This window comes from Onychomys torridus, chromosome 8 (genome assembly GCF_903995425.1).
Source record: "Onychomys torridus chromosome 8, mOncTor1.1, whole genome shotgun sequence".
NCBI classification, from domain to species: domain Eukaryota; kingdom Metazoa; phylum Chordata; class Mammalia; order Rodentia; family Cricetidae; genus Onychomys; species Onychomys torridus.
This window is the reverse complement of record NC_050450.1, coordinates 35,294,908-35,307,560: the sequence shown is the minus strand read 5'-3', so window position 1 is coordinate 35,307,560 and position 12,653 is coordinate 35,294,908.

The following is a 12,653-nucleotide window of genomic DNA, read 5'->3' as shown; positions in this document are numbered from 1 at the left end:
CATGGATGTAATATAGATTAAACATATGTAGACAGCTGTACATGGATAGTGGCATCTCATTTTCACCTTTCTTTTGAAGCAGTGAATTTGATAGTGAAAGCAAACTGGTTCCAGGACAATGCATTGATCCTGGCAAAACTCATTCTACTAGATTGATTTGTTTTCATCCGAGCATTTTATAGTTCCCTCCAGTTACTGCTAAATGAACATCCTACAGAAGCTTCACTCAGTTGTACTGAGGGGAAGTGAGAAGGGTTTAAGTCCACAGTAAGGCAGAAGAGCAATCACCCCTAGAGAAGGAAGGCGGTATTGCAAAGGCAGCGGGGATGCCAGCTGATAGAACAGGTAGCCGGGCTCACACTGAAAATGCAAAGATGAAGGCCTAATCAGAAGAATTAACTCACAGCAATAGAGCAAGAAAAAGATCATGTCATGTACAAGCCATTAGCTTCCTCTAAAGTCATAAGGCTAAAACAATAGTTTGACTGACATTACATATGTGTTAATGTTTCTGTTTCTCACAAATTATCTCTTGATGAAGAGATGACTCAGTGGTTATGAGTACTTGCTGCACTTCCATAGAATCCAAGCTTGGGTCCCAGCACCCACTCACCTATTATAACTACAGCTCCAAGGGACCCAACACCCTCTTCTGGTTCCCACAGGCATAAACATACATGTGGAATACACAATACACACGCATATTCACAAGTTAAAATAAAACCAAAACTAATTGTCTCTTAAGAGTGATTTCAGGGGCTTTTCTCTAGAATTAGAGAATGGTGTAATAAATTTAAGTCCATTGTTTAAAAGACAAAACAAAAAGACCTCAGCTCTTTCCCTGTGTGTTTTCCCTGTCTGCCTCTTCTTGGAATTGTCTTGGAGACAATGTCTCCTCCATACCTTGGTTTTGCTCTGTCACCACTGACTTTACCAAAGACAAGAATAGTTTAGCCAGGAGGAAAATATATAACCTTGTTTGTAAGAGTAAAGCAAATGTCTGCTCCAGGCTTCCATTAATCTCTTGGACAAATATAAAAATCCAGCATGTTTCCTTGCTGCCTCCTGACAGTAAGTCATTACTACCACACTGCTTTCACAGCCACTGATACCTTCTTAGTTGGGACCACCCAATAAAACGTTCAAACAAAAACATTATACAGACAAACAGGCACAACTGCATTCAGATGCTAAGCTCACAAAGTTGTAAGTTTACTGACTTACTTAAGAATACACCACACAGATAAACAAGTAGAGTGCTAAAAACCAAATGGCTTTTTTTTAAACAGTATTTGTCTAAATGTTGTTCAATAAAGAAAATGGGCATCTCAAATTAACAAAGTGATGTTTCCCAGACTGCTCTTTCAGGACATAAACACCTCGTTTTAAAATGTACAACTAATGCCTGCCAAGCAAGCCTGAGGATGCCAGTTCAGATCTCCAGAACCCACATAAAGCTGGAGGCAGCAGCACACATGTATGACCTCAGAGTTCATACTGTGAGATGGAAGGCAGAAACAGGAAAATCTCTATAAGGTCAAAGGCCAAGTAGTCTGGCACATGAAGTAAGTGGTCAATAAGAGAAACTTTGTCTCAAATAAGGTGGGAAATAAGTACCCATAGCTAGGGTTATCCTCTGGCCTCCACACATGTGCCATGGTATGCATGGTTGCATACATGCGCACGTGCGCGTACACACACACACACACACACACACACACACACACACACACACACACGAGGGAGAGAAAAGTTTAAAGTACAATTAATGCAACAAACACAAAAGGTTACTCCTATAATTCTATATTAAGCTCTATCTCTAAATCTAGAAGCAATAATCCTACAGTAACTGAGAAACACTCTGAAAAGAAAATGAAGTCATGAACTTTAAGCAAATACAATAAAATCAGTAGATGAAAAAAAGAATTTATATTCAATCTATGTAATTCTCTAAATTGTGAATATAGGGAATAGGGGGCTGGCTGTAGGGAGAATATTATGGAAAAAACAATTGAGACAATCATTTCTCTTATAAGCTCTCTAATTTTGAAATGGAATATAATATGGGTTGGTATCCTTGTCAGTGGACTTATATCAGGACAAGCCACTAAGATATTTCAATAGTTCTTCAAGCATAGGGATGGGGCATAGCTCAGTGATAAAGCACCAGGCACTGATCCAATGACCAGGAAGAAAAATGCGGCTTGTTTCAAGCTCACTTTGCATATCTTCACAGTAGAAATCTATGTTCAAAATAAAACCTTAATTTATGGGTGTCCACAAATAAATTTTGAGGTTTGACAACCTCAAAAATTAAAAATATTTTTTTGATTTTATTTGTGTATATGATGGTTTTGATGTAAGTCCTGCACTGTAAAACAACCTTCATCTGACTGAAAATAATGGTTGTGGAAACTTTGGTAAAAGCACTAAAGTTCCTTTTATTTATGAAAAGTAACTTAACCATACATGACCAAAACAATGGTGAAAATAAATATATTTTGTCATAGTAGAACTATCACACCTTAAAAGTGGGAGGATGAGGGATGCAGAAGTAAATAATATTGTCTAAAGGAAAACAGGTGATCAGAAAAAATGATTAGTGTAAGATGCCAGTAGCATGAACATATATACTTGTTTAAAAAACTACTTCTGATTATTTTCTTTTAAAAATGTTTGATTAAATTTCCTTAATGTGTAGAGGCAGGGTGGCACACTTGGTACTGCACACACATGGAAGTCAGAGGACAACTTAAGGCAGTCAGTTCTTTCCTGTTACCATGTGGCTCCTGGAGATGGAAGTCACATTGTCAGCCTTGGCGACAAGTGCCTTTATCTACTGAGCCATCTTAGGATTCCCTGATTATTTTCTTTTACCTATTGTATTCACTAATTCTTCCAATTTTCTGAAAGTGGAAACAGAGAACATTGCTGCTTCTCTCTAATTTTCCTGGGAATTCCTTTAAGGTTTTCTTATTAAGCTAGAAAGAAGGTATAGTGGGGAAGGTGTTTTTGTGCAATCCATAAGGGCTGGCTGGCTTGTAGACTGTAGCCACTCCTATTTGCAAGATGCCCTTGCACTCCCTTGCCTATTACCCCTTCTAAAGGTCCTATCACAAACTACTGCATCCTCCTCCCCCCACTGGGAGGGGTCTAGAGATACAGCCTGACAGGGCAGAATCTCACACAGGGTACCTTAACAAAGGGTATGCCTCTCTCACCCTTATCCTTCTGGTTAGAGATGAGCCACAGATTCTACCACACTGAACAGGCAAGATGATCATACAAGGCTGGGGACAGGTGTGCATACAGAATCACAGCCTCTATTCAACAACCATTGGGGGCATTGAATCCTGCCAACAAATAGGTAAATGAAAGGGACCTTAAGGTGACCACAGCCTAGGCAGCAACCCAACTGCAGCCTGCAAAAGCCTCTAAAGCAAGAAGTCAGCTCAACCATGCATACATCTCCTAAACCACAGAAATTTGAAATGTTCAGTGCTGGATTAAGGTGCTACATTTTGAGAAACGTGCTATGTAGCAATAAATAAATATCATGAATATAATTGTCATTCTTCACTGGGTCTAAGGGAAAAAACAGAAGGTATTACCGAGATGGTCAGAAAATTTTGAATATACATTAGATAGTGTAGTATTGATGTGAAATCTCTTAGGTAGAAAATATTATCTGGGCTATGTAAGAAAATGTGATGAAAGATTCAATGATGATAGAATATCTGTGATTCACTTTCAAGTAGTTCAACAAACAAGAACGAAATTGGCTAGGTACAGATGGTGTATGTTCTCATGTAGATGTGCATATCCAGAAGACCAGCAGGCAAACATGAGCAGTTTACAAATGTCCATGAAAGATATACGAATGTTTGCTATGTTAATCTATAGAGATGGTGAGATTGTAGATGCCATTACATAGATCAAAATTGCCAACTATTCTGTAGATTTTAAACTTTTCTACCCCAATGATTACACTTTAAAATTTGCTGCAGCTGAGACCCTTAGCATATAAAGAGACATTTTTTTTTTTAAATACAATCAAGGTAGAAGGTGTTGGGAATCTACAGCTTGGGCCCATTCCAAACCCCACCCATGGGTTCAGCTGGGAACTGGCCCCACTCCTCCCATTCCAGACCCCGACCAAAGAAAGTCCACCATGTGGCAACTCCTCCCCCGAAGCTCCTCAAGACCTCCCCTACAGGGTATTTAAGGTCATACTCATAGACTTGCCATGTGTTTTTATCTCTTCCCTGAGATCACCCAGGGATGCTTTACTCATTATATCTGGACTTTTAATTCAGTTTGATTTGGTGTATTGCATCGGTGGAGTTACCCATTATTGGGGGATTTTCTAAACACTTATCAGAAGGGGTGCATCAAAATCCCAGATTCCCTACCTATTGAGCTCCCCAGCCTTCAGAGTGGCCAAGGGAATCTGGGAATAAAGCCCTATGATAAACAAAGTTAGAAACCCACTATAGAAGATTGCTTTATAGATCTGACCCCTTTCTGAGCATCAGCAATGTCATGCTTCTTAATCCATTGCACAGCTTGATCATAATGTGATCAGTTTGCCTATGCATAGATAATTAGCTTCAACTAACTAAAAGTCTACAGTTTCCAAGAAGTTACTAGACAATTAATTAGATCTTTTGAATTGAACAGTGAACTTCCCATTTCTCCAATTTATTTCTTATAACACCTGCATAGGAAGGACTAGGAATCTTGTTAAAATGCAGATTCTCACCCATTAGGCCTAGAATGGGGCTCTAGAGTTTATACTACAATGCCCCCAGATGACTCTGAGGCTGATGGTCCTAGGATCACATTTCTAATCCCAAACTCTCTGATCCACTTCCCAGTGGGCTATGGTTTAAAATGGAGTTAAAACTGTTAATCATAGCAGCACTGGCAACTTATCTGTGCATCACCAGAGCAAACTGGGAAGAACACTTTTAAAAAGGAGCCAACTACATATTCATCAGCAAGAGAATAGTCATGTAAGTGATGGTTTATCTCTATAAGACAATGCTCATCTCCTTTTCAAGACTGCCACCCACATGCCTTCCTGTAACCCAGCAATCCCAGTCCTGCTTATCTTATTCCACAAGAGAAATGAGATAGGCCCACAGAACGATCCTTGTCAGAATGTTCATATGAGGGCTGGAGAGATGGCTCAGAGCACTATTTGCTCTTCCAGAGTTCCTGAATTCAATTCCCAGCAACCACATGGTGGCTCACAAACATCTGTAATGAGATCTGATGCCCTCTTCTGGCCTGCAGGCATATGTGAAGGCAGAACACTGTATACATAATAAATAAATCTTAAAAAAAAAAATGGGGTTGGGAATTTGCTCAGTGCTAGAGCGCTTGCCTAGCAAGCACAAGGCCCTGGGTTCAATCCTCAGCTCAAAAAAAAAAAAAAATGTTCATAGGAGCTATGAGTTCCTAAAACAGACTAGGTGACCATGAACATAAGAAATGGATAAACAAATTGGAGTGCAGCGACATAATGTAAGGCTAATTTGTAGAAAGAAAGAACATATTACTGGTGTACACATACACCAACATGGATGACCCACAAAAGCATTACCTTTAGCAAAAGAGGACTTACACAAAAGAGTTCATGGTTTGGGAGGTAGCAATAATTGCCTATTTCTGATAGAAATTGGAGATACATAGGTAAATGCATTTAGGAGAAGTCACCAAATACTACAGTTGTCCTTTGTAGATTGTGTTGCTTACCGGATGCACCAGCACAAAGGAAAAGGTAAAACATCTAAATGCCAAACTCTAGTAAAGGAGAAGCTCACCGCCAACACTTGTGCTTGCTGTGAAAGGATCAGAGAGATAGAATAGAACTGGGAGCTGAAAGAACAGAGCTGTCAGCAGCAAAACCAAGAACATACACACAGTGGGGCCTTAACAGTAGAATCTGTGTTGTGGCTAAAGTTCCTTTAGCTTTTTTGTACCCTTACCTCTTTTTCATATTAAATTGTTGGATAAAGTACACTATCATTATGTGAAAGATTAAAAAAAAAAATGAATTACTAGTCTTCCTACAAATCTGTATGCTTGAGTGCAAGAAAGTTCTGGGCAAGCAGACAAGAATTTAAGCTCTGTTGCCCCTAGAGAAGTTGTTGGTAGTGGAGATAGGGAGGGTTCACTTTGTAGCAGTAGGTAGAGTTTATAGGGGAGGAGAAGAGGAAAGTTTAGGAAAGATGACACTGTCAAAAACAAGTGATACAGGCAGAGAAAGTAAATGGCTGACAACAGCCAGAAGCAAGGCTGCATTTATGTAGTAACAATATGTGTGCTAAAACGCAACATAAGCCTGTAGATCTCTGCCTTTTGTAACTCACACAGAAGCACTAGACACCACCTTGACTCTGCCCCTCTGTGCAGCCAACTCTATGATGCTGAGAAATAAAAATTAGCTCTTTTTACATTAAAAGTACTACTCAGACTTAAATAGGATATCTTCTTTAATATTGTAACTGTAATTCTTACTAGATAATTGTTTTGTTATATGTAATTGTACTATGTAAAAGTTAAAACCTTCCTTAAAAAAAAAAAAAAAAAAGAAAAGGGGAAGTGCTGTGGATATCGCTCTATGTAAATAAAGTTCTGATTGGCCAGTGGCCAGGCAGGTAGTATAGGTGGGACAAGAGAGAAGAGAATTCTGGGAAGTAGAAGGCTGGGGAGAGACACCGCCAGCCACCGCCATGAAAAGCAACATGTAAAGACACTGGTAAGCCACAAACCATGTGGCAACGTATAGACTAACAGAAATGGGTTAATTTAAGATAGAAGAAGTAGATAACAAGAAGCCTGCCACAGCCATACAGTTTCTAAACAATGTAAGTTTCTGTGTGCTTTCTTGGTTGGGTCTGAGCGACTGTGGGACTGGCGGGTAAGAGAGATTTGTCCTGACTGTGGGCCAGGCAGGAAAACTCTAACTACAGACTTGGGATGTAGCTAAATCAGTAGAGTGTTTTGCCTAGCATGCACTCTGGTCCTTGGTTGGATCCTCAGCCCTATATCAACTGGAAGTAGTGGTACATGCCTATAATCCTAGCACTAGGGATATGGAAGTAGGAGGAGCAGGAATTCAAAGTCATCCTCAGTCTCACAGGGAGTCTAAGGTCAATATGAGCTACAAGAAACCCTGTCTTAAACAAACAAAAACAAACAAACAAACAAAAAAGTAGGACGCTGCTGCATGTTGAGATGTACTAATGAAGAATCATAGTTTCTTTATCAGACCTAGTATCTTCCATAGAGGAAAAATTTAGACACTAAGCTATGTGTGAGAGTAATTGAAAATATTGTTTGTACACCCTAACAGTCATGCTGGAACTCTCATCCAATAACTGATGGAAGTGGATGCAGAGATCCTCAGCCAGGCCCCAGGTGGAGCTCCAGGTGTACAATTGTCGAGAAAGAGGAGGGACTGTAAGAGCATGAATTGTTGAGACCAAGATTGGAAAAAGCACAGGGACAAACAGCCAAATGAATGGAAGCACATGAATTAGGAACCAAAGGCTGTGGAGCCCCCAGCTGGATCAGGCCCTCTGGATAAGTGAGACAATTGAATAGCTTGAACTGTTTGGGAGGCATCCAGGCTATGGGACCGGGACCTGTCCTTAGTGCATGAACTGGCTGTTTGGAACATTGGGCTTACACAGGGACACTTTGTTCAGCCTGGAAGGAGGGGACTGGACCTGCCTGTACTGAATCTACCATGTTTAAATGAATCCCCAGGGGAGTCTTGGCCCTGAAGGACATGAGAATGGAGGGGAGGGGATGGGGGGAAGGTGGGGGTGGGAGGGGAGAGGACAGGGGAACCCATGGCTGATGTGTAAAATTAAAACACAAATATAATAATAATAATAATAATAATAATAATAATAATAATAATAACAAAAGTCATTTTTAAAAAAAGAAAGAAAATATTGTTTGTAACAGATCTGTTGGCTACCTACCTGCCCATCCCATAGAATTTCTCTGGGATGATTCCCACAAAGATGTAATCACAGACCTACCTACATGTCTCCCAATCCCTGCCCCCCCCCCCCCCCCCCGACTCCAATCCATGGCCAGTTCTACTAGGATAAACAGAACCAAGATGATCCAATCAGATTCCTTCTCCTACAAGTCCAGAATTTGCTAATGGGAACCATGGGAGTCAGGTAAGCTTGGAAATCATGGAGATGCCCACTTCTACCACACGCAAGTGAGAAGCAATGTAAAGCTGATCTATGGAGAGAACCTGAGGCCATGCAAAAAAGCAAGGATGGGATCAGTAGGGCTGGCAACATAGCCTGGGTAGAACACTTATCTAGCATCCACAAAGCCCTGCATTCAGTCTCAGTTGTTCCCAAGGTAAGAGTCAATTAGACACCTGTGGTGGTGGTTTCCTGACATACCGTACATACTGGTACCTTCCATATCACACTAACAGATCCCTCCCCCTGAGTTTCAGAATGCAAACCTGACATTGGCCACAGAATATCTTGCTTTCTTCGGCAAGTCTGAAGAATTTCCCAAATCTGAAGAAGTCAAGAAAGTGGTTTAGAAATAAAGTCTGCATCATACAGTAAGAGAGCCTTCGACCATCACTTACAAACAAATGTTAACCCCAGCCTCTTTGAACCTAGAAATATCCATGACAGCAGGTACTCTGGCTCAATTGAAGGCAATCAAAGTAAGCCCAGTGAGGTTTGTTCTTTAGTTCTCATTCTTCTACATCATAACAATGGAGACGCAATAAAAGGCCGTGAATTCAAACTGGTGGAAGACTGGAGTCTGGTGATGTGGATACCCTCACAGCTCAAGAGAAGCAGGTCAGCTTCTGAACGCATCATTTTGGACATTCACACACCACCACCAAGAGCCAACTGTACTTGCTGACATCACAAGTCCTGGTAGAGGCCATGGCTCTGCATTAGTACTGTGGTGTGAATGAGAACGGCCCCCTTAGGCTCATGGATTTAAATGCCTCATTCATGGTGGGGAAAGATTAGGAGGTGTGATCTTGTTGGAGGAAGTGTCACTACCACTGGGCTTTGAGGTTTCAAAAATTTATACCATTACAAGTTAGCTTTCTCTCTGCCTCCTGCTTGTGGATCAGGATGGAAGCTCTCAGCTACCACCTCAGTGCCATGCCTACCTGCCTGCCACCAAGCTCCCCACTGTGTTGATCATGGACTCACCAGATGAAATTGTAAACCCCCAATTAAATTCTTTCTTGTATAAGTTGCCTTCATAATGGTATCTTAGCACAGGAACAGAAAAGTAACTAAGACAGGCCCTAAGGGATGGCATTGTCAATAAAACAGTCTCTAAGAGAAGGAGATAGTGTCATACAGAAAGGGGAAGCAGGCCTTGATGTATGCAGACAGAGCATACCATGAATGATAGAGTTCTGCCTGAACTCTCCAACACTCCACTAATCTTCAGAAATCTCCCCAGTGTCTATGTACCTCATCGTTTTTCATTTTCAAGGCTCCAAGGTAATTTATTATTAGAAAGTACTTAGTGGTTATTTAGAAGTAAAGGTTCTTTTCTTTTCCCATCTCCTCAACCTCAATTCACTTGACAGCTACAACATTAAATTTGTCACACATGGAGATTAATTCTCAATGTGATACATAATGACCATAACCTAGCAAAAAAATAATAAAGCATGCTGGGCAGTGGTGGGTGGCACATACCTTTAATTCCAGCACTCAGGAGGTAAAGGTAGATGGATCTCTGAGTTCAAGGCCAGCTTGGTCTACTGAATAAGTTCCAGGACAGCTAGGGCTATGCAGAGAAACCCTGTCTTGAAAACCAACTACAACAACAGAAACAAACAAAATAGCAAAGCAGATTAGTCTAAATCAAATAAAAGGCATTAGGTTTGTTTTAAACATTCAGGTTGCAAATTCAGGACTGAGATTAGGCAGTGCATTTAACTCTTGACATATGGATACATCAATGGAAATTATCTGTGAGTCCAAGACTGGCCCAAAAGAGGCATCCATTATGGTGGAGGGTGGGAGATGAATGTCTTACACATGTAGCCTTGAGAAGCAGTAAGAGTTTAGAGATTGTTCAGCAAATGGTAGCAGAACTCCTGGCCAGACATTGAGATAGCAATAAAAATGGATAACCACTTTGATACCAAAATAAAATCTAGGGGATGAAATAATAAAACAAGAGTTTAAAGTGAAAAACATGTATCAATAAAAACATATATTTAAAAGTTGGCTACATCATTCTCTAGGCTTGGGGTCCTGGACTGAATTAAAAAGAGAAAGCCAACTGGGCACATGCATTCATTGCTCTCTCCTTCTGACTTCGGACTACACGTGACCAGCCACTTCAAGTTCTTGTCACTTTGACATCCCTGCCATGACAGAGTGTACATTGAACTGTTAGCTAAAATAAACCTTTCACACATGCACACGTGTGTGTGCGCGCGCGCGTGCGCGCGCGCGCGTGTGTGTGTGTGTGTGTGTGTGTGTGTGTGTGTGTGTGTGTGTGTAAGAAGAGCTTGAGTGAAATACTTAAACTAAAAGTACCTCAAAGGAGAAAATGGTTGACTACAACCACAGAAAAACTTCAGGACTGTAAATCCATAAGGAGACATGTTTGATAGAAAAATAGACCAAAACACAAAAGGCAAATTTCTTAGTTCATGAAACATTAGGACAAATAAGTTTTGGAAGACAAATTGACCCTACCCCTCAAAGACACTTAGGAAGAAATGTAAACAGGTTTTCAAACAGGCAGACAATCAGAAGTAAAGAGATGCAATTTGAAACCACATTAAGAACACTAAAAAGTTAGGAAACAGTGTTGATGAGGGCTAGGAAACAGGCTTTCCTATGCAATTACTGATGGAAATATCAGGACAACCTTTCAGAAGGATAATATGGCTGTATCTTGAATAGTTTAAATGTCATACCTCCTTTAGAATTATATTTCAAGCAATCTGTCCTCATAGATGCAGTTACATAGAAGAAAGTCTGAGGCTGAAGGATTCTTAAGAATAAAATCTAGCAACTTGAACAAACACCAAAGAAGAATGAGGAGAAGCAGCACAACCATACTGCTGTAATAGTGGACAGACCTTCAAAAGACTAAGGTTAACTTACGTGGGCTGTTACAAACAGACTTCTATGACATAATGCTACATAATATAAAGCAGTACAAGAGTATTACAGATATCATATGTGCATGCCTCCACCCAAAAGAATATACTATCAAAGAACAACCATGGTAAGTGTCTGCCACACCCAGTGTGGCCAAAATCCATCTGTTTTATTAGTCTGTGGTTGTATTGCTGATGGGAAGCAAAGTATAGACTCTATCCCAAATGTGGCAGATGCCCAAGTTCACACCATGAGCCCTGACACTTCTTTTTTTAGTCATTAAATAATGTCAAGATAATAAAAGTAGCCAGACAACAAAGGGCAAGACATTTCAACTTCCTGCTTTTCAAATAACCAGGTGTAAAAGAAAGATCTCCAATGAAACAGAATTTTGCAACAGAAAGCCACACTGGTCTTAATTCCTTGAATGGAAAAGGCTACCATGGCAGAAACAATGCTTAGCTGCATTTTCATCCTGAGATAATCCACACAGGCAGATCGTATCAACATTGAGAACTTTTCTCTTCTGATCTATAGAAAATCTACTGCCTGGAATTTTTAGCATCTGGCTGTGTGTGAAACCCACTGTTTTCCTCATGGGCTTGAATTAAATTCTAATAGACTTGAATGAGTCCCCAGCTTGTTTGCAAACACTGTGTGTTAGACAAACATGGGGCCAGCCATGAGCATTCCACCACTCATTGCCAACCCACTTGGAAGGTATCGGGATTCCCAGGTGAGCACTGAAATCTGTAGCAGGAAGTCCTACAAAGACTGCATCCTTCTTTTGTGTGAAACCACTCTGTGAGAAAGCCTTAAGAATTTAATTTTCTTAAGAAGAAACTGCAATGGCTAGGGCAGGTTAGAATACAAAGCCATGCCCATGCCTCGTGAGGCTATCAAGGCTATCAACTGGCCTCAGTTAAAGAAGACAGATCAGACGTGACCAAATTCTTTATCTCCAGAAACAAAGTTCAGAATAAAGTCACTGGAAACCTATTTCACTACTAACTCTGATAAACACCAGTTCCCTAGAGAGAAGGCTCTTTGATTCTTGGTTTTGAATTTCCCAGAATTCTCTGATATTTATCTTCCAGAAAGTTCTTTCACTCTGTGTACCCTTTGAGCAGCTCAAATTTAATTTCTATTGTTCTTAGCAACAAGATAATATATATCTCAGCTCCTGTTTCTACCCAATGTTCATTGCCCACTTTTCAATAGAACCGTGATTTTGCTATAGCAATAGTGGTATTAATCACCCAGTTTTTCTCCCTCTTTTGCAAAGAAAGGTATGACCCAGTCACAGCCAATTTCACAAGCATAAGTCACCAATGGAACATTCTCACGGCTAGAATGGCCAGCAAGGTAGTCCAGTGGGTAAAGATGCTTGCCACCAAACTTGTTGACCTAAGTTTGAGTCCCAAGAGCCACATGGGAGAAAGAGAACTGCCAGAGTTTCAGAACACTTGGGAGGTGGAAGCAGGAGGATCAGGAATT